The sequence below is a fragment of the Syngnathus scovelli genome, chromosome 8 (genome assembly GCF_024217435.2).
Source record: "Syngnathus scovelli strain Florida chromosome 8, RoL_Ssco_1.2, whole genome shotgun sequence".
In the NCBI taxonomy this organism is placed as follows: domain Eukaryota; kingdom Metazoa; phylum Chordata; class Actinopteri; order Syngnathiformes; family Syngnathidae; genus Syngnathus; species Syngnathus scovelli.
Window position 1 is genome coordinate 7,327,341 of NC_090854.1, and position 26,574 is coordinate 7,353,914.

General features: G+C 36.5%; 1 long non-coding RNA gene across 1 annotated transcript; it reads left to right on the top strand.

Annotated features, from left to right (window-relative positions):
* Positions 1–1,818: 1,818 nt before the first annotated feature.
* On the top strand, positions 1,819–26,214 carry LOC137840537 (uncharacterized). Its single transcript, XR_011087262.1, has 2 exons — positions 1,819–4,617; positions 19,593–26,214. It is a non-coding gene; the product is annotated as an uncharacterized lncRNA (long non-coding RNA).
* Positions 26,215–26,574: the final 360 nt, after the last annotated feature.

Here is a 26,574-nt window from a genome sequence, read left to right on the forward strand (position 1 = left end):
AGAAAAAAAATTGCACCAAAATTTTTTGAAATTTGGAACAAAAGGAAAAAAAACAGCTTTAGGAGGTTCACTTTTGGGGTTAAAATGTTGAAATGGGTTTAATCGGGCAAAATTTGCAAAAGTTAGCGCAAATGTAGGTATTTAGGGCACTTAATGTTGAAATATGGTCACTTCCGGTTTGATTTGGGTCACTTCCGGTCTATTTGGGTCACTTCCGGTTTGATTAGAGGCACTTCCGGTCTAGCTGAGGTCACTTCCGGTTTATTTGGGGTCACTTTCGGTTTTAAAAGGTCACTTCCGGTTTGATTTGGGGTCACTTCCGGTTTGATTTGGGGTAACTTCCGGTTTACCTGAGGTCACTTCCGGTTCATTTGGGGTCAATTCCGGTTTGATTTGGGGCACTTCCGGTTCATTCCGAGTTCATTGGGGCACTTCAGGGTCAATCCAAGATGGCCGCCACTCTGGAAGTGGGGGTCAAGGGTTGAATTGTGGAAGTGGGGGTGAAGGGGGTGAATATGGTAAGCATAAGGTGAACAAAGTGAATAAAGTTGGAATTGGTTGAATCGGTTGAAAAATGTAGAAATTAGAAGGGAAAAACTAAATTTTTGGAAAATTTGGTGTCAATTTCAAAATTGAAAATTTGGAAATTTTGCTAAGTGGGAAGGTGTGGAATAGGTAGGCAAAAGATGAACAGTTGAAAGTTGGAACGAGTTGAATCGGCGGAAAAATGTAGAAATTAGAAGTGAAAAACTGAATTTAGCGAAATTTTGCAAAATTTTGTGCAAATTTTAAAAGTGAAAACGTGAAATTTTTGAATTTGGCAAGTTTGGGAATGTCCCCAATGTGATTTGAATGTGTTGAAATAAGTGAATTTCAAACTGGAACAACAAAAATGTGAAATGTTGAATCTGCCATTAAGAATGAATGGGGAAAAAATTGCCATAAAATCGTGAATTTTGTGAAAACGGAAAATTTTTTGAACGAAAAAAATGTAAGCACCTATGTCATGAATATTTGGAATAAGTGAAAAGTGGAACGGAGTCAATCGGTTGAAGTATGTGGAAGTAGTTAACGGACAAAAAAGTGAGCGGAATAAGTAGAATAATAATAATAACTAGAATTTGCAATTCCTGAAGAAATTGCGTGTGAAGGTGAAGAGGTTGAATAAATACTTGGGGAATGTTGCAGAATGATGTTGAAAAGAGTTGAATCGGTTGAAAAATGTAGAAATTACAAGGGAAAAAGGAAATTTGGGAAAATTGGGTGTGAATTTCAAAATTGAAAATTTGGAATTTTGGGTAAGTGGGAAGTTGTGGAATAGGTAGGAAAATGATGAACAGTTGAAAGGTGGAATGGGTTGAATAAGTTGAAAATGTAGAAATTAGAGTAGAAAAACAAAATTGTAGAGAATTTTTGGTAAGTGGGAAGTTGTGGAATAGGAAGGCGAAAGAGGAACAGTTGAAAGTTGGAACGAGTTGAATCGGTTAAAAAATGTAGAAGTTAGAGCAAATCTTGAATCCTAATAGAGAATGAATGGGAATTAAAAGAAAAAAAAATTGCACCAAAAGTTTCTGAAATTTGGAACAAAAGGAAAGAAACGGCTTCAGGAGGTTCACTTTTGGGGTTAAAATGTTGAAATGGGTTTAATCGGGCAAAATTTGCAAAAGTTAGCGCAAATGCAGGTATTTAGGGCACTTAATGTTGAAATATGGTCATTTCCGGTTTGATTTGGGTCACTTCCGGTTTGATTAGAGGCACTTCCGGTCTAGCTGAGGTCACTTCCGGTTTATTTGGGGTCACTTCCGGTTGAAAAAGGTCACTTCCGGTTGAAAAAGGTCACTTCCGGTTTGATTTGGGGTCACTTCCGGTTTGATTTGGGGTCACTTCCGGTTTACCTGAGGTCACTTCCGGTTCATTTGGGGTCAATCCCGGTTTGATTTGGGGCACTTCCAGTTCATTCCGCGTACATTGGGGCACTTCAGGGTCAATCCAAGATGGCCGCCACTCTGGAAGTGGGGGTCAAGGGTTGAATTGTGGAAGTGGGGGTGAAGGGGGTGAATATGGTAAGCATAAGGTGAACAAAGTGAATAAAGTTGGAATGGGTTGAATCGGTTGAAAAATGTAGAAATTAGAAGGGAAAAACTAAATTTTGGGAAAATTTGGTGTGAATTTCAAAATTGAAAATTTGGAAATTTTGCTAAGTGGGAAGGTGTGGAATAGGTAGGCAAAAGATGAACAGTTGAAAGTTGGAACGAGTTGAATCGGTGGAAAAATGTAGAAACTAGAAGTGAAAAACTAAATTTTGTGAAATTTTGCAAAATTTTGTGCAAATTTTAAAAGTGAAAACGTGAAATTTTTGAATTTGGCAAGTTTGGGAATGTCCCCAATGTGATTTGAATGTGTTGAAATAAGTGAATTTCAAACTGGAACAACAAAAATGTGAAATGTTGAATCTGCCATTAAGAATGAATGGGGAAAAAAATGCCACAAAATCGTGAATTTTGTGAAAACGGAAAATTTTTCGAACAAAAAAAATGTAAGCAGCCGTGTCATGAATATTTGGAATAAGTGAAAAGTGGAACGGAGTGAATCGGTTGAAGTATGTGGAAGGAGTTAAGCGTCAAAAAAGTGAGCGGAATAAGTAGAATAATAATAATAACTAGAATTTGCAATTCCTGAAGAAATTGCGTGTGAAGGTGAAGAGGTTGAATAAATACTTGGGGAATGTTGCAGAATGATGTTGAAAAGAGTTGAATCGGTTGAAAAATGTAGAAATTACAAGGGAAAAAGGAAATTTGGGAAAATTGGGTGTGAATTTCAAAATTGAAAATTTGGAATTTTGGGTAAGTGGGAAGTTGTGGAATAGGTAGGAAAATGATGAACAGTTGAAAGGTGGAATGGGTTGAATAAGTTGAAAATGTAGAAATTAGAGTAGAAAAACAAAATTGTAGAGAATTTTTGGTAAGTGGGAAGTTGTGGAATAGGAAGGCAAAAGAGGAACAGTTGAAAGTTGGAACGAGTTGAATCGGTTAAAAAATGTAGAAGTTAGAGCAAATCTTGAATCCTAATAGAGAATGAATGGGAATTAAAAGAAAAAAAAATTGCACCAAAAGTTTCTGAAATTTGGAACAAAAGGAAAGAAACGGCTTCAGGAGGTTCACTTTTGGGGTTAAAATGTTGAAATGGGTTTAATCGGGCAAAATTTGCAAAAGTTAGCGCAAATGTAGGTATTTAGGGCACTTAATGTTGAAATATGGTCATTTCCGGTTTGATTTGGGTCACTTCCGGTTTGATTAGAGGCACTTCCGGTCTATTTAGGTCACTTCCGGTTTGATTAGAGGCACTTCCGGTCTAGCTGAGGTCACTTCCGGTTTATTTGGGGTCACTTCCGGTTTAAAAAGGTCACTTCCGGTTTGATTTGGGGTCACTTCCGGTTTGATTTGGGGTCACTTCCGGTTTACCTGAGGTCACTTCCGGTTCATTTGGGGTCAATTCCGGTTTGATTTGGGGCACTTCCAGTTCATTCCGGGTTCATTGGGGCACTTCAGGGTCAATCCAAGATGGCCACCACTCTGGAAGTGGGGGTCAAGGGTTGAATTGTGGAAGTGGGGGTGAAGGGGGTGAATATGGTAAGCATAAGGTGAACAAAGTGAATAAAGTTGGAATGGGTTGAATCGGTTGAAAAATGTAGAAATTAGAAGGGAAAAACTAAATTTTGGGAAAATTTGGTGTGAATTTCAAAATTGAAAATTTGCAAATTTTGCTAAGTGGGAAGGTGTGGAATAGGTAGGCAAAAGATGAACAGTTGAAAGTTGGAACGAGTTGAATCGGTGGAAAAATGTAGAAACTAGAAGTGAAAAACTAAATTTTGTGAAATTTTGCAAAATTTTGTGCAAATTTTAAAAGTGAAAACGTGAAATTTTTGAATTTGGCAAGTTTGGGAATGTCCCCAATGTGATTTGAATGTGTTGAAATAAGTGAATTTCAAACTGGAACAACAAAAATGTGAAATGTTGAATCTGCCATTAAGAATGAATGGGGAAAAAAATGCCACAAAATCGTGAATTTTGTGAAAACGGAAAATTTTTCGAACAAAAAAAATGTAAGCAGCCGTGTCATGAATATTTGGAATAAGTGAAAAGTGGAACGGAGTGAATCGGTTGAAGTATGTGGAAGGAGTTAAGCGTCAAAAAAGTGAGCGGAATAAGTAGAATAATAATAATAAAGGACAGCAATAACAATAGTGTGAAGGTCTTCACCTTCACACTAATAAAGGACAGCAATAACAATAGTGTGAAGGTCTTCACCTTCACACTAATAATAAAGGACAGCAATAACAATAGTGTGAAGGTCTTCACCTTCACACTAATAATAATAATAAAGGACAGCAATAACAATAGTGTGAAGGTCTTCACCTTCACACTAATAATAAAGGACAGCAATAACAATAGTGTGAAGGTCTTCACCTTCACACTAATAATAATAATAAAGGACAGCAATAACAATAGTGTGAAGGTCTTCACCTTCACACTAATAATAAAGGACAGCAATAACAATAGTGTGAAGGTCTTCACCTTCACACTAATAATAAAGGACAGCAATAACAATAGTGTGAAGGTCTTCACCTTCACACTAATAAAGGACAGCAATAACAATAGTGTGAAGGTCTTCACCTTCACACTAATAACTAGAATTTGCAATTCCTGAAGAAATTGCATGTGAAGGTGAAGAGGTTGAATAAATACTTGGGGAATGTTGCAGAATGATGTTGAAAAGAGTTGAATCGGTTGAAAAATGTAGAAATTACAAGGGAAAAAGGAAATTTGGGAAAATTGGGTGTGAGTTACAAAATTGAAAATTTGGAATTTTGGGTAAGTGGGAAGTTGTGGAATAGGTAGGAAAATGATGAACAGTTGAAAGGTCGAATGGGTTGAATAAGTTGAAAAATGTAGAAATTAGATTAGAAAAACAAAATTGTAGAGAATTTTTGGTAAGTGGGTAGTTGTGGAATAGGAAGGCAAAAGAAGAACAGTTCAAAGTTGGAACAAGTTGAATCGGTTAAAAAATGTAGAAGTTAGAGCAAATCTTGAATCCTAATAGAGAATGAATGGGAATTAAAAGAAAAAAAATTGCACCAAAATTTTTTGAAATTTGGAACAAAAGGAAAAAAACAGCTTTAGGAGGTTCACTTTTGGGGTTAAAATGTTGAAATGGGTTTAATCGGGCAAAATTTGCAAAAGTTAGCGCAAATGTAGGTATTTAGGGCACTTAATGTTGAAATATGGTCACTTCCGGTTTGATTTGGGTCACTTCCGGTCTATTTGGGTCACTTCCGGTTTGATTAGAGGCACTTCCGGTCTAGCTGAGGTCACTTCCGGTTTATTTGGGGTCACTTCCGGTTTAAAAAGGTCACTTCCGGTTTGATTTGGGGTCACTTCCGGTTTGATTTGGGGTCACTTCCGGTTTACCTGAGGTCACTTCCGGTTCATTTGGGGTCAATTCCGGTTTGATTTGGGGCACTTCCAGTTCATTCCGGGTTCATTGGGGCACTTCAGGGTCAATCCAAGATGGCCGCCACTCTGGAAGTGGGGGTCAAGGGTTGAATTGTGGAAGTGGGGGTGAAGGGGGTGAATATGGTAAGCATAAGGTGAACAAAGTGAATAAAGTTGGAATGGGTTGAATCGGTTGAAAAATGTAGAAATTAGAAGGGAAAAACTAAATTTTGGGAAAATTTGGTGTGAATTTCAAAATTGAAAATTTGGAAATTTTGCTAAGTGGGAAGGTGTGGAATAGGTAGGCAAAAGATGAACAGTTGAAAGTTGGAACGAGTTGAATCGGTGGAAAAATGTAGAAACTAGAAGTGAAAAACTAAATTTTGTGAAATTTTGCAAAATTTTGTGCAAATTTTAAAAGTGAAAACGTGAAATTTTTGAATTTGGCAAGTTTGGGAATGTCCCCAATGTGATTTGAATGTGTTGAAATAAGTGAATTTCAAACTGGAACAACAAAAATGTGAAATGTTGAATCTGCCATTAAGAATGAATGGGGAAAAAAATGCCACAAAATCGTGAATTTTGTGAAAACGGAAAATTTTTCGAACAAAAAAAATGTAAGCAGCCGTGTCATGAATATTTGGAATAAGTGAAAAGTGGAACGGAGTGAATCGGTTGAAGTATGTGGAAGGAGTTAAGCGTCAAAAAAGTGAGCGGAATAAGTAGAATAATAATAACTAGAATTTGCAATTCCTGAAGAAATTGCGTGTGAAGGTGAAGAGGTTGAATAAATACTTGGGGAATGTTGCAGAATGATGTTGAAAAGAGTTGAATCGGTTGAAAAATGTAGAAATTACAAGGGAAAAAGGAAATTTGGGAAAATTGGGTGTGAATTTCAAAATTGAAAATTTGGAATTTTGGGTAAGTGGGAAGTTGTGGAATAGGTAGGAAAATGATGAACAGTTGAAAGGTGGAATGGGTTGAATAAGTTGAATGGGTTGAATAAGTTGAAAAAAGTAGAAATTAGAGTAGAAAACCAAAATTGAACAGTTGAAAGTTGGAACGAGTTGAATCGGTTAAAAAATGTAGAAGTTAGAGCAAATCTTGAATCCTAATAAAGAATGAATGGGAATTAAAAGAAAAAAAAATTGCGCCAAAATCTTTTGAAATTTGGAACAAAAGGAAAAAAACGGCTTCAGGAGGTTCACTTTTGGGGTTAAAATGTAGAAACGGGTTTAATCGGTCAAAATTTGCAAAAGTTAGCGCAAATGTAGGTATTTTGGGCACTTAATGTTGAAATATGGTCACTTCCGGTTTGATTTGGGTCACTTCCGGTCTATTTGAGTCACTTCCGGTTTGAATAGAGGCACTTCCGGTCTAGCTGAGGTCACTTCCGGTTTATTTGGGGTCACTTCCGGTTTAAAAAGGTCACTTCCGGTTTGATTTGGGGTCACTTCCGGTTTGATTTGGGGTCACTTCCGGTTTACCTGAGGTCACTTCCGGTTCATTTGGGGTCAATTCCGGTTTGATTTGGGGCACTTCCAGTTCATTCCGGGTTCATTGGTGCACTTCAGGGTCAATCCAAGATGGCCGCCACTCTGGAAGTGGGGGTCAAGGGTTGAATTGTGGAAGTGGGGGTGAAGGGGGTGAATATGGTAAGCATAAGGTGAACAAAGTGAATAAAGTTGGAATGGGTTGAATCGGTTGAAAAATGTAGAAATTAGAAGGGAAAAACTAAATTTTGGGAAAATTTGGTGTGAATTTCAAAATTGAAAATTTGGAAATTTTGCTAAGTGGGAAGGTGTGGAATAGGTAGGCAAAAGATGAACAGTTGAAAGTTGGAACGAGTTGAATCGGTGGAAAAATGTAGAAACTAGAAGTGAAAAATTAAATTTTGTGAAATTTTGCAAAATTTTGTGCAAATTTTAAAAGTGAAAACGTGAAATTTTTGAATTTGGCAAGTTTGGGAATGTCCCCAATGTGATTTGAATGTGTTGAAATAAGTGAATTTCAAACTGGAACAACAAAAATGTGAAATGTTGAATCTGCCATTAAGAATGAATGGGGAAAAAAATGCCACAAAATCGTGAATTTTGTGAAAACGGAAAATTTTTCGAACAAAAAAAATGTAAGCAGCCGTGTCATGAATATTTGGAATAAGTGAAAAGTGGAACGGAGTGAATCGGTTGAAGTATGTGGAAGGAGTTAAGCGTCAAAAAAGTGAGCGGAATAAGTAGAATAATAATAATAACTAGAATTTGCAATTCCTGAAGAAATTGCGTGTGAAGGTGAAGAGGTTGAATAAATACTTGGGGAATGCTGCAGAATGATGTTGAAAAGAGTTGAATCGGTTGAAAAATGTAGAAATTACAAGGGAAAAGGAAATTTGGGAAAATTGGGTGTGAATTTCAAAACTGAAAATTTGGAATTTTGGGTAAGTGGGAAGTTGTGGAATAGGTAGGAAAATGATGAACAGTTGAAAGGTGGAATGGGTTGAATAAGTTGAATGGGTTGAATAAGTTGAAAAAAGTAGAAATTAGAGTAGAAAACCAAAATTGAACGGTTGAAAGTTGGAACGAGTTGAATCGGTTAAAAAATGTAGAAGTTAGAGCAAATCTTGAATCCTAATAAAGAATGAATGGGAATTAAAAGAAAAAAAAATTGCGCCAAAATCTTTTGAAATTTGGAACAAAAGGAAAAAAACGGCTTCAGGAGGTTCACTTTTGGGGTTAAAATGTAGAAACGGGTTTAATCGGTCAAAATTTGCAAAAGTTAGCGCAAATGTAGGTATTTTGGGCACTTAATGTTGAAATATGGTCACTTCCGGTTTGATTTGGGTCACTTCCGGTCTATTTGAGTCACTTCCGGTTTGAATAGAGGCACTTCCGGTCTAGCTGAGGTCACTTCCGGTTTATTTATGGTCACTTCTGGTTTAAACAGGGCACTTCCGGTTTAAAAAGGTCACTTCCGGTTTGATTTGGGGTCACTTCCGGTTTACCTGAGGTCACTTCCGGTTCATTCGGGGTCACTTCCGGTTTGATTTGGGTCACTTCCGGTCTATTTAGGTCACTTCCGGTTTGATTAGAGGCACTTCCGGTCTATTTGGGTCACTTCCGGTTTGATTAGAGGCACTTCCGGTCTAGCTGAGGTCACTTCCGGTTTATTTGGGGTCACTTCCGGTTTAAAAAGGTCACTTCCGGTTTGATTTGGGGTCACTTCCGGTTTGATTTGGGGTCACTTCCGGTTTACCTGAGGTCACTTCCGGTTCATTTGGGGTCAATTCCGGTTTGATTTGGGGCACTTCCAGTTCATTCCGGGTTCATTGGAGCACTTCAGGGTCAATCCAAGATGGCCGCCACTCTGGAAGTGGGGGTCAAGGGTTGAATTGTGGAAGTGGGGGTGAAGGGGGTGAATATGGTAAGCATAAGGTGAACAAAGTGAATAAAGTTGGAATGGGTTGAATCGGTTGAAAAATGTAGAAATTAGAAGGGAAAAACTAAATTTTGGGAAAATTTGGTGTGAATTTCAAAATTGAAAATTTGGAAATTTTGCTAAGTGGGAAGGTGTGGAATAGGTAGGCAAAAGATGAACAGTTGAAAGTTGGAACGAGTTGAATCGGTGGAAAAATGTAGAAACTAGAAGTGAAAAACTAAATTTTGTGAAATTTTGCAAAATTTTGTGCAAATTTTAAAAGTGAAAATGTGAAATTTTTGAATTTGGCAAGTTTGGGAATGTCCCCAATGTGATTTGAATGTGTTGAAATAAGTGAATTTCAAACTGGAACAACAAAAATGTGAAATGTTGAATCTGCCATTAAGAATGAATGGGGAAAAAAATGCCACAAAATCGTGAATTTTGTGAAAACGGAAAATTTTTCGAACAAAAAAAATGTAAGCAGCCGTGTCATGAATATTTGGAATAAGTGAAAAGTGGAACGGAGTGAATCGGTTGAAGTATGTGGAAGGAGTTAAGCGTCAAAAAAGTGAGCGGAATAAGTAGAATAATAATAATAATAATAACTAGAATTTGCAATTCCTGAAGAAATTGCGTGTGAAGGTGAAGAGGTTGAATAAATACTTGGGGAATGTTGCAGAATGATGTTGAAAAGGGTTGAATCGGTTGAAAAATGTAGAAATTACAAGGGAAAAAGGAAATTTGGGAAAATTGGGTGTGAGTTACAAAATTGAAAATTTGGAATTTTGGGTAAGTGGGAAGTTGTGGAATAGGTAGGAAAATGATGAACAGTTGAAAGGTCGAATGGGTTGAATAAGTTGAAAAATGTAGAAATTAGATTAGAAAAACAAAATTGTAGAGAATTTTTGGTAAGTGGGTAGTTGTGGAATAGGAAGGCAAAAGAAGAACAGTTCAAAGTTGGAACAAGTTGAATCGGTTAAAAAATGTAGAAGTTAGAGCAAATCTTGAATCCTAATAGAGAATGAATGGGAATTAAAAGAAAAAAAATTGCACCAAAATTTTTTGAAATTTGGAACAAAAGGAAAAAAAACAGCTTTAGGAGGTTCACTTTTGGGGTTAAAATGTTGAAATGGGTTTAATCGGGCAAAATTTGCAAAAGTTAGCGCAAATGTAGGTATTTAGGGCACTTAATGTTGAAATATGGTCACTTCCGGTTTGATTTGGGTCACTTCCGGTCTATTTGGGTCACTTCCGGTTTGATTAGAGGCACTTCCGGTCTAGCTGAGGTCACTTCCGGTTTATTTGGGGTCACTTTCGGTTTTAAAAGGTCACTTCCGGTTTGATTTGGGGTCACTTCCGGTTTGATTTGGGGTAACTTCCGGTTTACCTGAGGTCACTTCCGGTTCATTTGGGGTCAATTCCGGTTTGATTTGGGGCACTTCCGGTTCATTCCGAGTTCATTGGGGCACTTCAGGGTCAATCCAAGATGGCCGCCACTCTGGAAGTGGGGGTCAAGGGTTGAATTGTGGAAGTGGGGGTGAAGGGGGTGAATATGGTAAGCATAAGGTGAACAAAGTGAATAAAGTTGGAATTGGTTGAATCGGTTGAAAAATGTAGAAATTAGAAGGGAAAAACTAAATTTTTGGAAAATTTGGTGTCAATTTCAAAATTGAAAATTTGGAAATTTTGCTAAGTGGGAAGGTGTGGAATAGGTAGGCAAAAGATGAACAGTTGAAAGTTGGAACGAGTTGAATCGGCGGAAAAATGTAGAAATTAGAAGTGAAAAACTGAATTTAGCGAAATTTTGCAAAATTTTGTGCAAATTTTAAAAGTGAAAACGTGAAATTTTTGAATTTGGCAAGTTTGGGAATGTCCCCAATGTGATTTGAATGTGTTGAAATAAGTGAATTTCAAACTGGAACAACAAAAATGTGAAATGTTGAATCTGCCATTAAGAATGAATGGGGAAAAAATTGCCATAAAATCGTGAATTTTGTGAAAACGGAAAATTTTTTGAACGAAAAAAATGTAAGCACCTATGTCATGAATATTTGGAATAAGTGAAAAGTGGAACGGAGTCAATCGGTTGAAGTATGTGGAAGTAGTTAACGGACAAAAAAGTGAGCGGAATAAGTAGAATAATAATAATAACTAGAATTTGCAATTCCTGAAGAAATTGCGTGTGAAGGTGAAGAGGTTGAATAAATACTTGGGGAATGTTGCAGAATGATGTTGAAAAGAGTTGAATCGGTTGAAAAATGTAGAAATTACAAGGGAAAAAGGAAATTTGGGAAAATTGGGTGTGAATTTCAAAATTGAAAATTTGGAATTTTGGGTAAGTGGGAAGTTGTGGAATAGGTAGGAAAATGATGAACAGTTGAAAGGTGGAATGGGTTGAATAAGTTGAAAATGTAGAAATTAGAGTAGAAAAACAAAATTGTAGAGAATTTTTGGTAAGTGGGAAGTTGTGGAATAGGAAGGCGAAAGAGGAACAGTTGAAAGTTGGAACGAGTTGAATCGGTTAAAAAATGTAGAAGTTAGAGCAAATCTTGAATCCTAATAGAGAATGAATGGGAATTAAAAGAAAAAAAAATTGCACCAAAAGTTTCTGAAATTTGGAACAAAAGGAAAGAAACGGCTTCAGGAGGTTCACTTTTGGGGTTAAAATGTTGAAATGGGTTTAATCGGGCAAAATTTGCAAAAGTTAGCGCAAATGCAGGTATTTAGGGCACTTAATGTTGAAATATGGTCATTTCCGGTTTGATTTGGGTCACTTCCGGTTTGATTAGAGGCACTTCCGGTCTAGCTGAGGTCACTTCCGGTTTATTTGGGGTCACTTCCGGTTGAAAAAGGTCACTTCCGGTTGAAAAAGGTCACTTCCGGTTTGATTTGGGGTCACTTCCGGTTTGATTTGGGGTCACTTCCGGTTTACCTGAGGTCACTTCCGGTTCATTTGGGGTCAATCCCGGTTTGATTTGGGGCACTTCCAGTTCATTCCGCGTACATTGGGGCACTTCAGGGTCAATCCAAGATGGCCGCCACTCTGGAAGTGGGGGTCAAGGGTTGAATTGTGGAAGTGGGGGTGAAGGGGGTGAATATGGTAAGCATAAGGTGAACAAAGTGAATAAAGTTGGAATGGGTTGAATCGGTTGAAAAATGTAGAAATTAGAAGGGAAAAACTAAATTTTGGGAAAATTTGGTGTGAATTTCAAAATTGAAAATTTGGAAATTTTGCTAAGTGGGAAGGTGTGGAATAGGTAGGCAAAAGATGAACAGTTGAAAGTTGGAACGAGTTGAATCGGTGGAAAAATGTAGAAACTAGAAGTGAAAAACTAAATTTTGTGAAATTTTGCAAAATTTTGTGCAAATTTTAAAAGTGAAAACGTGAAATTTTTGAATTTGGCAAGTTTGGGAATGTCCCCAATGTGATTTGAATGTGTTGAAATAAGTGAATTTCAAACTGGAACAACAAAAATGTGAAATGTTGAATCTGCCATTAAGAATGAATGGGGAAAAAAATGCCACAAAATCGTGAATTTTGTGAAAACGGAAAATTTTTCGAACAAAAAAAATGTAAGCAGCCGTGTCATGAATATTTGGAATAAGTGAAAAGTGGAACGGAGTGAATCGGTTGAAGTATGTGGAAGGAGTTAAGCGTCAAAAAAGTGAGCGGAATAAGTAGAATAATAATAATAACTAGAATTTGCAATTCCTGAAGAAATTGCGTGTGAAGGTGAAGAGGTTGAATAAATACTTGGGGAATGTTGCAGAATGATGTTGAAAAGAGTTGAATCGGTTGAAAAATGTAGAAATTACAAGGGAAAAAGGAAATTTGGGAAAATTGGGTGTGAATTTCAAAATTGAAAATTTGGAATTTTGGGTAAGTGGGAAGTTGTGGAATAGGTAGGAAAATGATGAACAGTTGAAAGGTGGAATGGGTTGAATAAGTTGAAAATGTAGAAATTAGAGTAGAAAAACAAAATTGTAGAGAATTTTTGGTAAGTGGGAAGTTGTGGAATAGGAAGGCAAAAGAGGAACAGTTGAAAGTTGGAACGAGTTGAATCGGTTAAAAAATGTAGAAGTTAGAGCAAATCTTGAATCCTAATAGAGAATGAATGGGAATTAAAAGAAAAAAAAATTGCACCAAAAGTTTCTGAAATTTGGAACAAAAGGAAAGAAACGGCTTCAGGAGGTTCACTTTTGGGGTTAAAATGTTGAAATGGGTTTAATCGGGCAAAATTTGCAAAAGTTAGCGCAAATGTAGGTATTTAGGGCACTTAATGTTGAAATATGGTCATTTCCGGTTTGATTTGGGTCACTTCCGGTTTGATTAGAGGCACTTCCGGTCTATTTAGGTCACTTCCGGTTTGATTAGAGGCACTTCCGGTCTAGCTGAGGTCACTTCCGGTTTATTTGGGGTCACTTCCGGTTTAAAAAGGTCACTTCCGGTTTGATTTGGGGTCACTTCCGGTTTGATTTGGGGTCACTTCCGGTTTACCTGAGGTCACTTCCGGTTCATTTGGGGTCAATTCCGGTTTGATTTGGGGCACTTCCAGTTCATTCCGGGTTCATTGGGGCACTTCAGGGTCAATCCAAGATGGCCACCACTCTGGAAGTGGGGGTCAAGGGTTGAATTGTGGAAGTGGGGGTGAAGGGGGTGAATATGGTAAGCATAAGGTGAACAAAGTGAATAAAGTTGGAATGGGTTGAATCGGTTGAAAAATGTAGAAATTAGAAGGGAAAAACTAAATTTTGGGAAAATTTGGTGTGAATTTCAAAATTGAAAATTTGCAAATTTTGCTAAGTGGGAAGGTGTGGAATAGGTAGGCAAAAGATGAACAGTTGAAAGTTGGAACGAGTTGAATCGGTGGAAAAATGTAGAAACTAGAAGTGAAAAACTAAATTTTGTGAAATTTTGCAAAATTTTGTGCAAATTTTAAAAGTGAAAACGTGAAATTTTTGAATTTGGCAAGTTTGGGAATGTCCCCAATGTGATTTGAATGTGTTGAAATAAGTGAATTTCAAACTGGAACAACAAAAATGTGAAATGTTGAATCTGCCATTAAGAATGAATGGGGAAAAAAATGCCACAAAATCGTGAATTTTGTGAAAACGGAAAATTTTTCGAACAAAAAAAATGTAAGCAGCCGTGTCATGAATATTTGGAATAAGTGAAAAGTGGAACGGAGTGAATCGGTTGAAGTATGTGGAAGGAGTTAAGCGTCAAAAAAGTGAGCGGAATAAGTAGAATAATAATAATAATAATAACTAGAATTTGCAATTCCTGAAGAAATTGCGTGTGAAGGTGAAGAGGTTGAATAAATACTTGGGGAATGTTGCAGAATGATGTTGAAAAGAGTTGAATCGGTTGAAAAATGTAGAAATTACAAGGGAAAAAGGAAATTTGGGAAAATTCGGTGTGAATTTCAAAATTGAAAATTTGGAATTTTGGGTAAGTGGGAAGTTGTGGAATAGGTAGGAAAATGATGAACAGTTGAAAGGTGGAATGGGTTGAATAAGTTGAAAATGTAGAAATTAGAGTAGAAAAACAAAATTGTAGAGAATTTTTGGTAAGTGGGAAGTTGTGGAATAGGAAGGCAAAAGAGGAACAGTTGAAAGTTGGAACGAGTTGAATCGGTTAAAAAATGTAGAAGTTAGAGCAAATCTTGAATCCTAATAGAGAATGAATGGGAATTAAAAGAAAAAAAAATTGCACCAAAAGTTTCTGAAATTTGGAACAAAAGGAAAGAAACGGCTTCAGGAGGTTCACTTTTGGGGTTAAAATGTTGAAATGGGTTTAATCGGGCAAAATTTGCAAAAGTTAGCGCAAATGTAGGTATTTAGGGCACTTAATGTTGAAATATGGTCATTTCCGGTTTGATTTGGGTCACTTCCGGTTTGATTAGAGGCACTTCCGGTCTAGCTGAGGTCACTTCCGGTTTATTTGGGGTCACTTCCGGTTTAAAAAGGTCACTTCCGGTTGAAAAAGGTCACTTCCGGTTTGATTTGGGGTCACTTCCGGTTTACCTGAGGTCACTTCCGGTTCATTTGGGGTCACTTCCGGTGTGATTTGGGTCACTTCCGGTTTGATTAGAGGCACTTCCGGTCTATTTAGGTCACTTCCGGTTTGATTAGAGGCACTTCCGGTCTAGCTGAGGTCACTTCCGGTTTATTTGGGGTCACTTCCGGTTTAAAAAGGTCACTTCCGGTTTGATTTGGGGTCACTTCCGGTTTGATTTGGGGTCACTTCCGGTTTACCTGAGGTCACTTCCGGTTCATTTGGGGTCAATTCCGGTTTGATTTGGGGCACTTCCAGTTCATTCCGGGTTCATTGGGGCACTTCAGGGTCAATCCAAGATGGCCGCCACTCTGGAAGTGGGGGTCAAGGGTTGAATTGTGGAAGTGGGGGTGAAGGGGGTGAATATGGTAAGCATAAGGTGAACAAAGTGAATAAAGTTGGAATGGGTTGAATCGGTTGAAAAATGTAGAAATTAGAAGGGAAAAACTAAATTTTGGGAAAATTTGGTGTGAATTTCAAAATTGAAAATTTGGAAATTTTGCTAAGTGGGAAGGTGTGGAATAGGTAGGCAAAAGATGAACAGTTGAAAGTTGGAACGAGTTGAATCGGTGGAAAAATGTAGAAACTAGAAGTGAAAAACGAAATTTTGTGAAATTTTGCAAAATTTTGTGCAAATTTTAAAAGTGAAAACGTGAAATTTTTGAATTTGGCAAGTTTGGGAATGTCCCCAATGTGATTTCAATGTGTTGAAATAAGTGAATTTCAAACTGGAACAACAAAAATGTGAAATGTTGAATCTGCCATTAAGAATGAATGGGGAAAAAAATGCCACAAAATCGTGAATTTTGTGAAAACGGAAAATTTTTCGAACAAAAAAAATGTAAGCAGCCGTGTCATGAATATTTGGAATAAGTGAAAAGTGGAACGGAGTGAATCGGTTGAAGTATGTGGAAGGAGTTAAGCGTCAAAAAAGTGAGCGGAATAAGTAGAATAATAATAATAAAGGACAGCAATAACAATAGTGTGAAGGTCTTCACCTTCACACTAACTAGAATTTGCAATTCCTGAAGAAATTGCGTGTGAAGGTGAAGAGGTTGAATAAATACTTGGGGAATGCTGCAGAATGATGTTGAAAAGAGTTGAATCGGTTGAAAAATGTAGAAATTACAAGGGAAAAGGAAATTTGGGAAAATTGGGTGTGAATTTCAAAACTGAAAATTTTGAATTTTGGGTAAGTGGGAAGTTGTGGAATAGGTAGGAAAATGATGAACAGTTGAAAGGTGGAATGGGTTGAATAAGTTGAATGGGTTGAATAAGTTGAAAAAAGTAGAAATTAGAGTAGAAAACCAAAATTGAACAGTATAAAGTTGGAACGAGTTGAATCGGTTAAAAAATGTAGAAGTTAGAGCAAATCTTGAATCCTAATAAAGAATGAATGGGAATTAAAAGAAAAAAAAATTGCGCCAAAATCTTTTGAAATTTGGAACAAAAGGAAAAAAACGGCTTCAGGAGGTTCACTTTTGGGGTTAAAATGTAGAAACGGGTTTAATCGGTCAAAATTTGCAAAAGTTAGCGCAAATGTAGGTATTTTGGGCACTTAATGTTGAAATATGGTCACTTCCGGTTTGATTTGGGTCACTTCCGGTCTATTTGAGTCACTTCCGGTTTGAATAGAGGCACTTCCGGTCTAGCTGAGGTCACTTCCGGTTTATTTGTGGTCACTTCCGGTTTAAAAAGGTCACTTCCGGTTTAAAAAGGTCACTTCCGGTTTGATTTGGGGTCACTTCCGGTTTACCTGAGGTCACTTCCGGTTCATTTGGGGTCACTTCCGGTGTGATTTGGGTCACTTCCGGTCTATTTAGGTCACTTCCGGTTTGATTAGAGGCACTTCCGGTCTATTTAGGTCACTTCCGGTTTGATTAGAGGCACTTCCGGTCTAGCTGAGGTCACTTCCGGTTTATTTGGGGTCACTTCCGGTTTAAAAAGGTCACTTCCGGTTTGATTTGGGGTCACTTCCGGTTTGATTTGGGGTCACTTCCGGTTTACCTGAGGTCACTTCCGGTTCATTTGGGGTCAATTCCGGTTTGATTTGGGGCACTTCCAGTTCATTCCGGGTTCATTGGGGCACTTCAGGGTCAATCCAAGATGGCCGCCACTCTGGAAGTGGGGGTCAAGGGTTGAATTGTGGAAGTGGGGGTGAAGGGGGTGAATATGGTAAGCATAAGGTGAACAAAGTGAATAAAGTTGGAATGGGTTGAATCGGTTGAAAAATGTAGAAATTAGAAGGGAAAAACTAAATTTTGGGAAAATTTGGTGTGAATTTCAAAATTGAAAATTTGGAAATTTTGCTAAGTGGGAAGGTGTGGAATAGGTAGGCAAAAGATGAACAGTTGAAAGTTGGAACGAGTTGAATCGGTGGAAAAATGTAGAAACTAGAAGTGAAAAACTAAATTTTGTGAAATTTTGCAAAATTTTGTGCAAATTTTAAAAGTGAAAACGTGAAATTTTTGAATTTGGCAAGTTTGGGAATGTCCCCAATGTGATTTGAATGTGTTGAAATAAGTGAATTTCAAACTGGAACAACAAAAATGTGAAATGTTGAATCTGCCATTAAGAATGAATGGGGAAAAAAATGCCACAAAATCGTGAATTTTGTGAAAACGGAAAATTTTTCGAACAAAAAAAATGTAAGCAGCCGTGTCATGAATATTTGGAATAAGTGAAAAGTGGAACGGAGTGAATCGGTTGAAGTATGTGGAAGGAGTTAAGCGTCAAAAAAGTGAGCGGAATAAGTAGAATAATAATAATAACTAGAATTTGCAATTCCTGAAGAAATTGCGTGTGAAGGTGAAGAGGTTGAATAAATACTTGGGGAATGCTGCAGAATGATGTTGAAAAGAGTTGAATCGGTTGAAAAATGTAGAAATTACAAGGGAAAAGGAAATTTGGGAAAATTGGGTGTGAATTTCAAAACTGAAAATTTTGAATTTTGGGTAAGTGGGAAGTTGTGGAATAGGTAGGAAAATGATGAACAGTTGAAAGGTGGAATGGGTTGAATAAGTTGAATGGGTTGAATAAGTTGAAAAAAGTAGAAATTAGAGTAGAAAACCAAAATTGAACAGTATAAAGTTGGAACGAGTTGAATCGGTTAAAAAATGTAGAAGTTAGAGCAAATCTTGAATCCTAATAAAGAATGAATGGGAATTAAAAGAAAAAAAAATTGCGCCAAAATCTTTTGAAATTTGGAACAAAAGGAAAAAAACGGCTTCAGGAGGTTCACTTTTGGGGTTAAAATGTAGAAACGGGTTTAATCGGTCAAAATTTGCAAAAGTTAGCGCAAATGTAGGTATTTTGGGCACTTAATGTTGAAATATGGTCACTTCCGGTTTGATTTGGGTCACTTCCGGTCTATTTGAGTCACTTCCGGTTTGAATAGAGGCACTTCCGGTCTAGCTGAGGTCACTTCCGGTTTATTTGTGGTCACTTCCGGTTTAAAAAGGTCACTTCCGGTTTAAAAAGGTCACTTCCGGTTTGATTTGGGGTCACTTCCGGTTTACCTGAGGTCACTTCCGGTTCATTTGGGGTCACTTCCGGTGTGATTTGGGTCACTTCCGGTCTATTTAGGTCACTTCCGGTTTGATTAGAGGCACTTCCGGTCTATTTAGGTCACTTCCGGTTTGATTAGAGGCACTTCCGGTCTAGCTGAGGTCACTTCCGGTTTATTTGGGGTCACTTCCGGTTTAAAAAGGTCACTTCCGGTTTGATTTGGGGTCACTTCCGGTTTGATTTGGGGTCACTTCCGGTTTACCTGAGGTCACTTCCGGTTCATTTGGGGTCAATTCCGGTTTGATTTGGGGCACTTCCAGTTCATTCCGGGTTCATTGGGGCACTTCAGGGTCAATCCAAGATGGCCGCCACTCTGGAAGTGGGGGTCAAGGGTTGAATTGTGGAAGTGGGGGTGAAGGGGGTGAATATGGTAAGCATAAGGTGAACAAAGTGAATAAAGTTGGAATGGGTTGAATCGGTTGAAAAATGTAGAAATTAGAAGGGAAAAACTAAATTTTGGGAAAATTTGGTGTGAATTTCAAAATTGAAAATTTGGAAATTTTGCTAAGTGGGAAGGTGTGGAATAGGTAGGCAAAAGATGAACAGTTGAAAGTTGGAACGAGTTGAATCGGTGGAAAAATGTAGAAACTAGAAGTGAAAAACTAAATTTTGTGAAATTTTGCAAAATTTTGTGCAAATTTTAAAAGTGAAAACGTGAAATTTTTGAATTTGGCAAGTTTGGGAATGTCCCCAATGTGATTTGAATGTGTTGAAATAAGTGAATTTCAAACTGGAACAACAAAAATGTGAAATGTTGAATCTGCCATTAAGAATGAATGGGGAAAAAAATGCCACAAAGTCGTGAATTTTGTGAAAACGGAAAATTTTTCGAACAAAAAAAATGTAAGCAGCCGTGTCATGAATATTTGGAATAAGTGAAAAGTGGAACGGAGTGAATCGGTTGAAGTATGTGGAAGGAGTTAAGCGTCAAAAAAGTGAGCGGAATAAGTAGAATAATAATAATAATAATAATAATAATAAAGGACAGCAATAACAATAGTGTGAAGGTCTTCACCTTCACACTAATAATAATAAAGGACAGCAATAACAATAGTGTGAAGGTCTTCACCTTCACACTAATAACTAGAATTTGCAATTCCTGAAGAAATTGCGTGTGAAGGTGAAGAGGTTGAATAAATACTTGGGGAATGCTGCAGAATGATGTTGAAAAGAGTTGAATCGGTTGAAAAATGTAGAAATTACAAGGGAAAAGGAAATGTGGGAAAATTGGGTGTGAATTTCAAAACTGAAATTTTGGAATTTTGGATAAGTGGGAAGTTGTGGAATAGGTAGGAAAATGATGAACAGTTGAAAGGTGGAATGGGTTGAATAAGTTGAATGGGTTGAAAAAAGTAGAAATTAGAGTAGAAAACCAAAATTGAACAGTTGAAAGTTGGAACGAGTTGAATCGGTTAAAAAATGTAGAAGTTAGAGCAAATCTTGAATCCTAATAAAGAATGAATGGGAATTAAAAGAAAAAAAAAATGCGCCAAAATCTTTTGAAATTTGGAACAAAAGGAAAAAAAACGGCTTCAGGAGGTTCACTTTTGGGGTTAAAATGTAGAAACGGGTTTAATCGGTCAAAATTTGCAAAAGTTAGCGCAAATGTAGGTATTTTGGGCACTTAATTTTGAAATATGGTCACTTCCGGTTTGATTTGGGTCACTTCCGGTCTATTTGGGTCACTTCCGGTTTGATTAGAGGCACTTCCGGTCCAGCTGAGGTCACTTCCGGTTTATTTGGGGTCACTTCCGGTTTAAAAATGTCACTTCCGGTTTGATTTGGGGTCACTTCCGGTTTGATTTGGGGTCACTTCCGGTTTACCTGAGGTCACTTCCGGTTCATTTGGGGTCAATTCCGGTTTGATTTGGGGCACTTCCAGTTCATTCCGGGTTCATTGGGGCACTTCAGGGTCAATCCAAGATGGCCGCCACTCTGGAAGTGGGGGTCAAGGGTTGAATTGTGGAAGTGGGGGTGAAGGGGGTGAATATGGTAAGCATAAGGTGAACAAAGTGAATAAAGTTGGAATGGGTTGAATCGGTTGAAAAATGTAGAAATTAGAAGGGAAAAACTAAATTTTGGGAAAATTTGGTGTGAATTTCAAAATTGAAAATTTGGAAATTTTGCTAAGTGGGAAGGTGTGGAATAGGTAGGCAAAAGATGAACAGTTGAAAGTTGGAACGAGTTGAATCGGTGGAAAAATGTAGAAACTAGAAGTGAAAAACTAAATTTTGTGAAATTTTGCAAAATTTTGTGCAAATTTTAAAAGTGAAAACGTGAAATTTTTGAATTTGGCAAGTTTGGGAATGTCCCCAATGTGATTTGAATGTGTTGAAATAAGTGAATTTCAAACTGGAACAACAAAAATGTGAAATGTTGAATCTGCCATTAAGAATGAATGGGGAAAAAAATGCCACAAAATCGTGAATTTTGTGAAAACGGAAAATTTTTCGAACAAAAAAAATGTAAGCAGCCGTGTCATGAATATTTGGAATAAGTGAAAAGTGGAACGGAGTGAATCGGTTGAAGTATGTGGAAGGAGTTAAGCGTCAAAAAAGTGAGCGGAATAAGTAGAATAATAATAACTAGAAAATGCAATTTCTGGAGAAATTGCGTGTGAAGGCGAAGACTTTGAATCACTTCTTGGGGAATGCTGGCGAATTATGCTGAAACGAGTTGAATTACTTGAGAAATGTAGAAAATAGAGGTGAAAAACTGAATTTTGGAGAATTTGGTGGAATTTCAGAATTTTGGAGAATTTGGTTGAGTTTAAAATCTTAAAATTTGGAATTTATGGCAAGTGGAAATTTGGGGAATAGGTAGGTAAAAGATGAAGAGTTGAAAGTTGGAATGAGTTGAATCGGTTGAACAATGTGAAAATTAGAGTAGAAAAACACATTTTTGGAGAATTTGGTTGAATTTCAAATTTCAAAATTTGGAATTTGTTGTAAGGGGAAGTTGTGGAATAGGTAAGCAAAAGATGAAGAGTTGAAAGTTGGAATGGGTTGAATCGGTAGAGAAATGTAGAAATGAGAGTAGAAAAACGAAATTTTGGAGAATTTGGTTGAATTTCAAATTTGGGATTTTTGGTAAGTGGGAAGTTGTGTAATACGTAGGCAAAAGATGAAGAGTTACAAGTTTGAATGGGTTGAATCGGTTGAAAAATGTACAAATTAGAGTCGAAAAACGAAATTTTGCAGAATTTGGTTGAATTTCAAATTTGGAATTTTTGGTAAGTGGGAAGTTGTGAAATAGGTAAGCAAAAGATTAAAAGTTGAAAGTTGGAATGGATTGAATCGGTTGCACAATGTAAAGATTAGAGTAGAAAAACAAAATGTTTGAGAATTTGGTTGAATTTCAAATTTTTAATTTTTAATTTTTGGTAAGTGTGAAGTTGTGGAATAGGTAGGCAAAAGATGAAGAGTTGAAAGTTGGAATGGGTTGAATCGGTTGAACAATGTAGAAATTACAGTAGAAAAACGAAATTTTGGAGATTTTGGTTGAATTTCAAATTTGGAATTTTTGGTAAATCGGAAGGTGTGGAATAGGTAGGCAAAAGATGAAGAGTTGAAAGTTGGAATGGGTTGAATCGGTTGAACAATGTAGAAATTAGAGTAGAAAAACGAAATTTTGGAGAATTTGGTTGAATTTCAAATTTGGAATTTTTGGTAAACGGGAAGTTGTGGAATAGGTAGGCAAAACATGAACAGTTGAAAGTTGGAATGAGTTGAATCGGTTAAAAATGTAGAAATTAGAGTAGAAAAAACAAAATTTTTGAGAATTTGGTTGAATTCCAAATTTGGAATTTTTGGTAAGTCGGAAGTTGTGGAATAGGTAGGCAAAAGATGAAGAGTTGAAAGTTGGAATGGGTTGAATCAGTTGAACAATGTAGAAATTAGAGTAGAAAAACAAAATGTTGGAGAATTTGGTTGAATTTCAAATATGGAATTTTTGGTAAGTGGGAAGTTGTGGAATAGGTAGGCAAAAGATGAAGAGTTGAAAGTTGGAATGGGTTGAATCGGTTGAACAATGTAGAAATTACATTAGAAAACCGAAATTTTGGAGAATTTGGTTGAATTTCAAATTTGGAATTTTTGGTAAACGGGAAGTTGTGGAATAGGTAGGCAAAACATGAACAGTTGAAAGTTGGAATGAGTTGAATCGGTTAAAAAATGTAGAAATTAGAGTAGAAAAACAAAATGTTGGAGAATTTGGTTGAATTTCAAATATGGAATTTTTGGTAAGTGGGAAGTTGTGGAATAGGTAGGCAAAACATGAACAGTTGAAAGTTGGAATGAGTTGAATCGGTTGAAAAATGTAGAAATTAGAGTAGAAAAACAAAATTTTTGAGAATTTGGTTGAATTCCAAATTTGAAAATTTGGAATTTTTCATAAGTTGGAGGTTGTGGAATAGTTAGAAAAAGATGAACAGTTGAAAGTTGGAATGGGTTGAATCGGTTGAAAAACGTAAAAGTTAGAGTGGAAAAACGAAATTTTGGAGAATTTGGTTGAATTTCAAATTTGTAATTTTTGGTAAGTGGGAAGTTGTGGAATAGGTAGGCAAAAGATGAACAGTTGAAAGTTGGAATGAGTTGAATCGGTTGAACAATGTAGAAAAAAGTGGAATGATGTAAATGTGAAATGTCGAATCTGCCATTAAGAATGAATGGGGAAAAATTTGTCGTAAGTTCGCGAATTTTGCGAAATCGGAAAATTTTCGGAACGAGAAAAATGGAAGCGCTCATCTCGTGAATATTTGGAACACGTCAAAAGTGGAACGGAGTGAATCGGATGAACTATGTGGAAGAAGAAGCGGGACAAAAAAGTGTGGAGAATAAAATATAATAACTGGAGAAATTGCGTGTGAAGGCGAAGACTTTGAATCACTTCTTGGCGAATGCTGGCGAATTATGCTGAAACGAGTTGAATTACTTGAGAAATGTAGAAAATAGAGGTGAAAAACGGAATTTTGGAGAATTTGGTGGAATTTCAGAATTTTGGAGAATTTGGTTGAGTTTAAAATCTTAAAATGTGGAATTTATGGCAAGTGGAAATTTGGGGAATAGGTAGGAAAAAGATGAAGAGTTGAAAGTTGGAATGAGTTGAATCGGTTGAACAATGTGAAAATTAGAGTAGAAAAACACATTTTTGGAGAATTTGGTTGAATTTCAAAATTTGGAATTTTTTGTAAGGGGAAGTTGTGGAATAGGTAAGCAAAAGATGAAGAGTTGAAAGTTGGAATGGGTTGAATCGGTAGAGAAATGTAGAAATGAGAGTAGAAAAACGAAATTTTGGAGAATTTGGTTGAATTTCAAATTTGGGATTTTTGGTAAGTGGGAAGTTGTGTAATACGTAGGCAAAAGATGAAGAGTTGAAAGTTGGAATGGGTTGAATCGGTTGAAAAATGTACAAATTAGAGTCGAAAAACGAAATTTTGCAGAATTTGGTTGAATTTCAAAGTTGGAATTTTTGGTAAGTGGGAAGTTGTGAAATAGGTAAGCAAAAGATGAAAAGTTGAAAGTTGGAATGGATTGAATCGGTTGCACAATGTAAAGATTAGAGTAGAAAAACAAAATGTTTGAGAATTTGGTTGAATTTCAAATTTTTAATTTTTAATTTTTGGTAAGTGGGAAATTGTGGAATAGGTAGGCAAAAGATGAAGAGTTGAAAGTTGGAATGGGTTGAATCGGTTGAACAATGTAGAAATTACAGTAGAAAAACGAAATTTTGGAGATTTTGGTTGAATTTCAAATTTGGAATTTTTGGTAAGTCGGAAGTTGTGGAATAGGTAGGCCAAAGATGAAGAGTTGAAAGTTGGAATGGGTTGAATCGGTTGAACAATGTAGAAATTAGAGTAGAAAAACAAAATGTTGGAGAATTTGGTTGAATTTCAAATATGGAATTTTTGGTAAGTGGGAAGTTGTGGAATAGGTCGGCAAAAGATGAAGAGTTGAAAGTTGGAATGGGTTGAATCGGTTGAACAATGTAGAAATTAGATTAGAAAAACGAAATTTTGGAGAATTTGGTTGAATTTCAAATTTGGAATTTTTGGTAAACGGGAAGTTGTGGAATAGGTAGGCAAAACATGAACAGTTGAAAGTTGGAATGAGTTGAATCGGTTAAAAAATGTAGAAATTAGAGTAGAAAAACAAAATTTTTGAGAATTTGGTTGAATTCCAAATTTGGAATTTTTGGTAAGTCGGAAGTTGTGGAATAGGTAGGCAAAAGATGAAGAGTTGAAAGTTGGAATGGGTTGAATCGGTTGAACAATGTAGAAATTAGAGTAGAAAAACAAAATGTTGGAGAATTTGGTTGAATTTCAAATATGGAATTTTTGGTAAGTGGGAAGTTGTGGAATAGGTAGGCAAAAGATGAAGAGTTGAAAGTTGGAATGGGTTGAATCGGTTGAACAATGTAGAAATTATATTAGAAAAACGAAATTTTGGAGAATTTGGTTGAATTTCAAATTTGGAATTTTTGGTAAACGGGAAGTTGTGGAATAGGTAGGCAAAACATGAACAGTTGAAAGTTGGAATGAGTTGAATCGGTTAAAAAATGTAGAAATTAGAGTAGAAAAACAAAATGTTGGAGAATTTGGTTGAATTTCAAATATGGAATTTTTGGTAAGTGGGAAGTTGTGGAATAGGTAGGCAAAACATGAACAGTTGAAAGTTGGAATGAGTTGAATCGGTTGAAAAATGTAGAAATTAGAGTAGAAAAACAAAATTTTTGAGAATTTGGTTGAATTCCAAATTTGAAAATTTGGAATTTTTCATAAGTTGGAGGTTGTGGAATAGTTAGAAAAAGATGAACAGTTGAAAGTTGGAATGGGTTGAATCGGTTGAAAAACGTAAAAATTAGAGTGGAAAAACGAAATTTTGGAGAATTTGGTTGAATTTCAAATTTGGAATTTTTGGTAAGTGGGAAGTTGTGGAATAGGTAGGCAAAAGATGAACAGTTGAAAGTTGGAATGAGTTGAATCGGTTGAACAATGTAGAAAAAAGTGGAATGATGTAAATGTGAAATGTCGAATCTGCCATTAAGAATGAATGGGGAAAAATTTGTCGTAAGTTCGCGAATTTTGCGAAATCGGAAAATTTTCGGAACGAGAAAAATGGAAGCGCTCATCTCGTGAATATTTGGAACACGTCAAAAGTGGAACGGAGTGAATCGGATGAATTATGTGGAAGAAGAAGCGGGACAAAAAAGTGTGGAGAATAAAATATAATAATAATAATAATAATAGAGAATGGTGTAGAATAACATATGTGTGAAGGCCATCGCCTTCACACAACTAGAATTTGCAATTCCTGAAGAAATTGCGTGTGAAGGTGAAGAGGTTGAATAAATACTTGGGGAATGTTGCAGAATGATGTTGAAAAGAGTTGAATCGGTTGAAAAATGTAGAAATTACAAGGGAAAAAGGAAATTTGGGAAAATTGGGTGTGAATTTCAAAATTGAAAATTTGGAATTTTGGGTAAGTGGGAAGTTGTGGAATAGGTAGGAAAATGATGAACAGTTGAAAGGTGGAATGGGTTGAATAAGTTGAATGGGTTGAATAAGTTGAAAAAAGTAGAAATTAGAGTAGAAAACCAAAATTGAACAGTTGAAAGTTGGAACGAGTTGAATCGGTTAAAAAATGTAGAAGTTAGAGCAAATCTTGAATCCTAATAAAGAATGAATGGGAATTAAAAGAAAAAAAAATTGCGCCAAAATCTTTTGAAATTTGGAACAAAAGGAAAAAAACGGCTTCAGGAGGTTCACTTTTGGGGTTAAAATGTAGAAACGGGTTTAATCGGTCAAAATTTGCAAAAGTTAGCGCAAATGTAGGTATTTTGGGCACTTAATGTTGAAATATGGTCACTTCCGGTTTGATTTGGGTCACTTCCGGTCTATTTGAGTCACTTCCGGTTTGAATAGAGGCACTTCCGGTCTAGCTGAGGTCACTTCCGGTTTATTTGGGGTCACTTCCGGTTTAAAAAGGTCACTTCCGGTTTGATTTGGGGTCACTTCCGGTTTGATTTGGGGTCACTTCCGGTTTA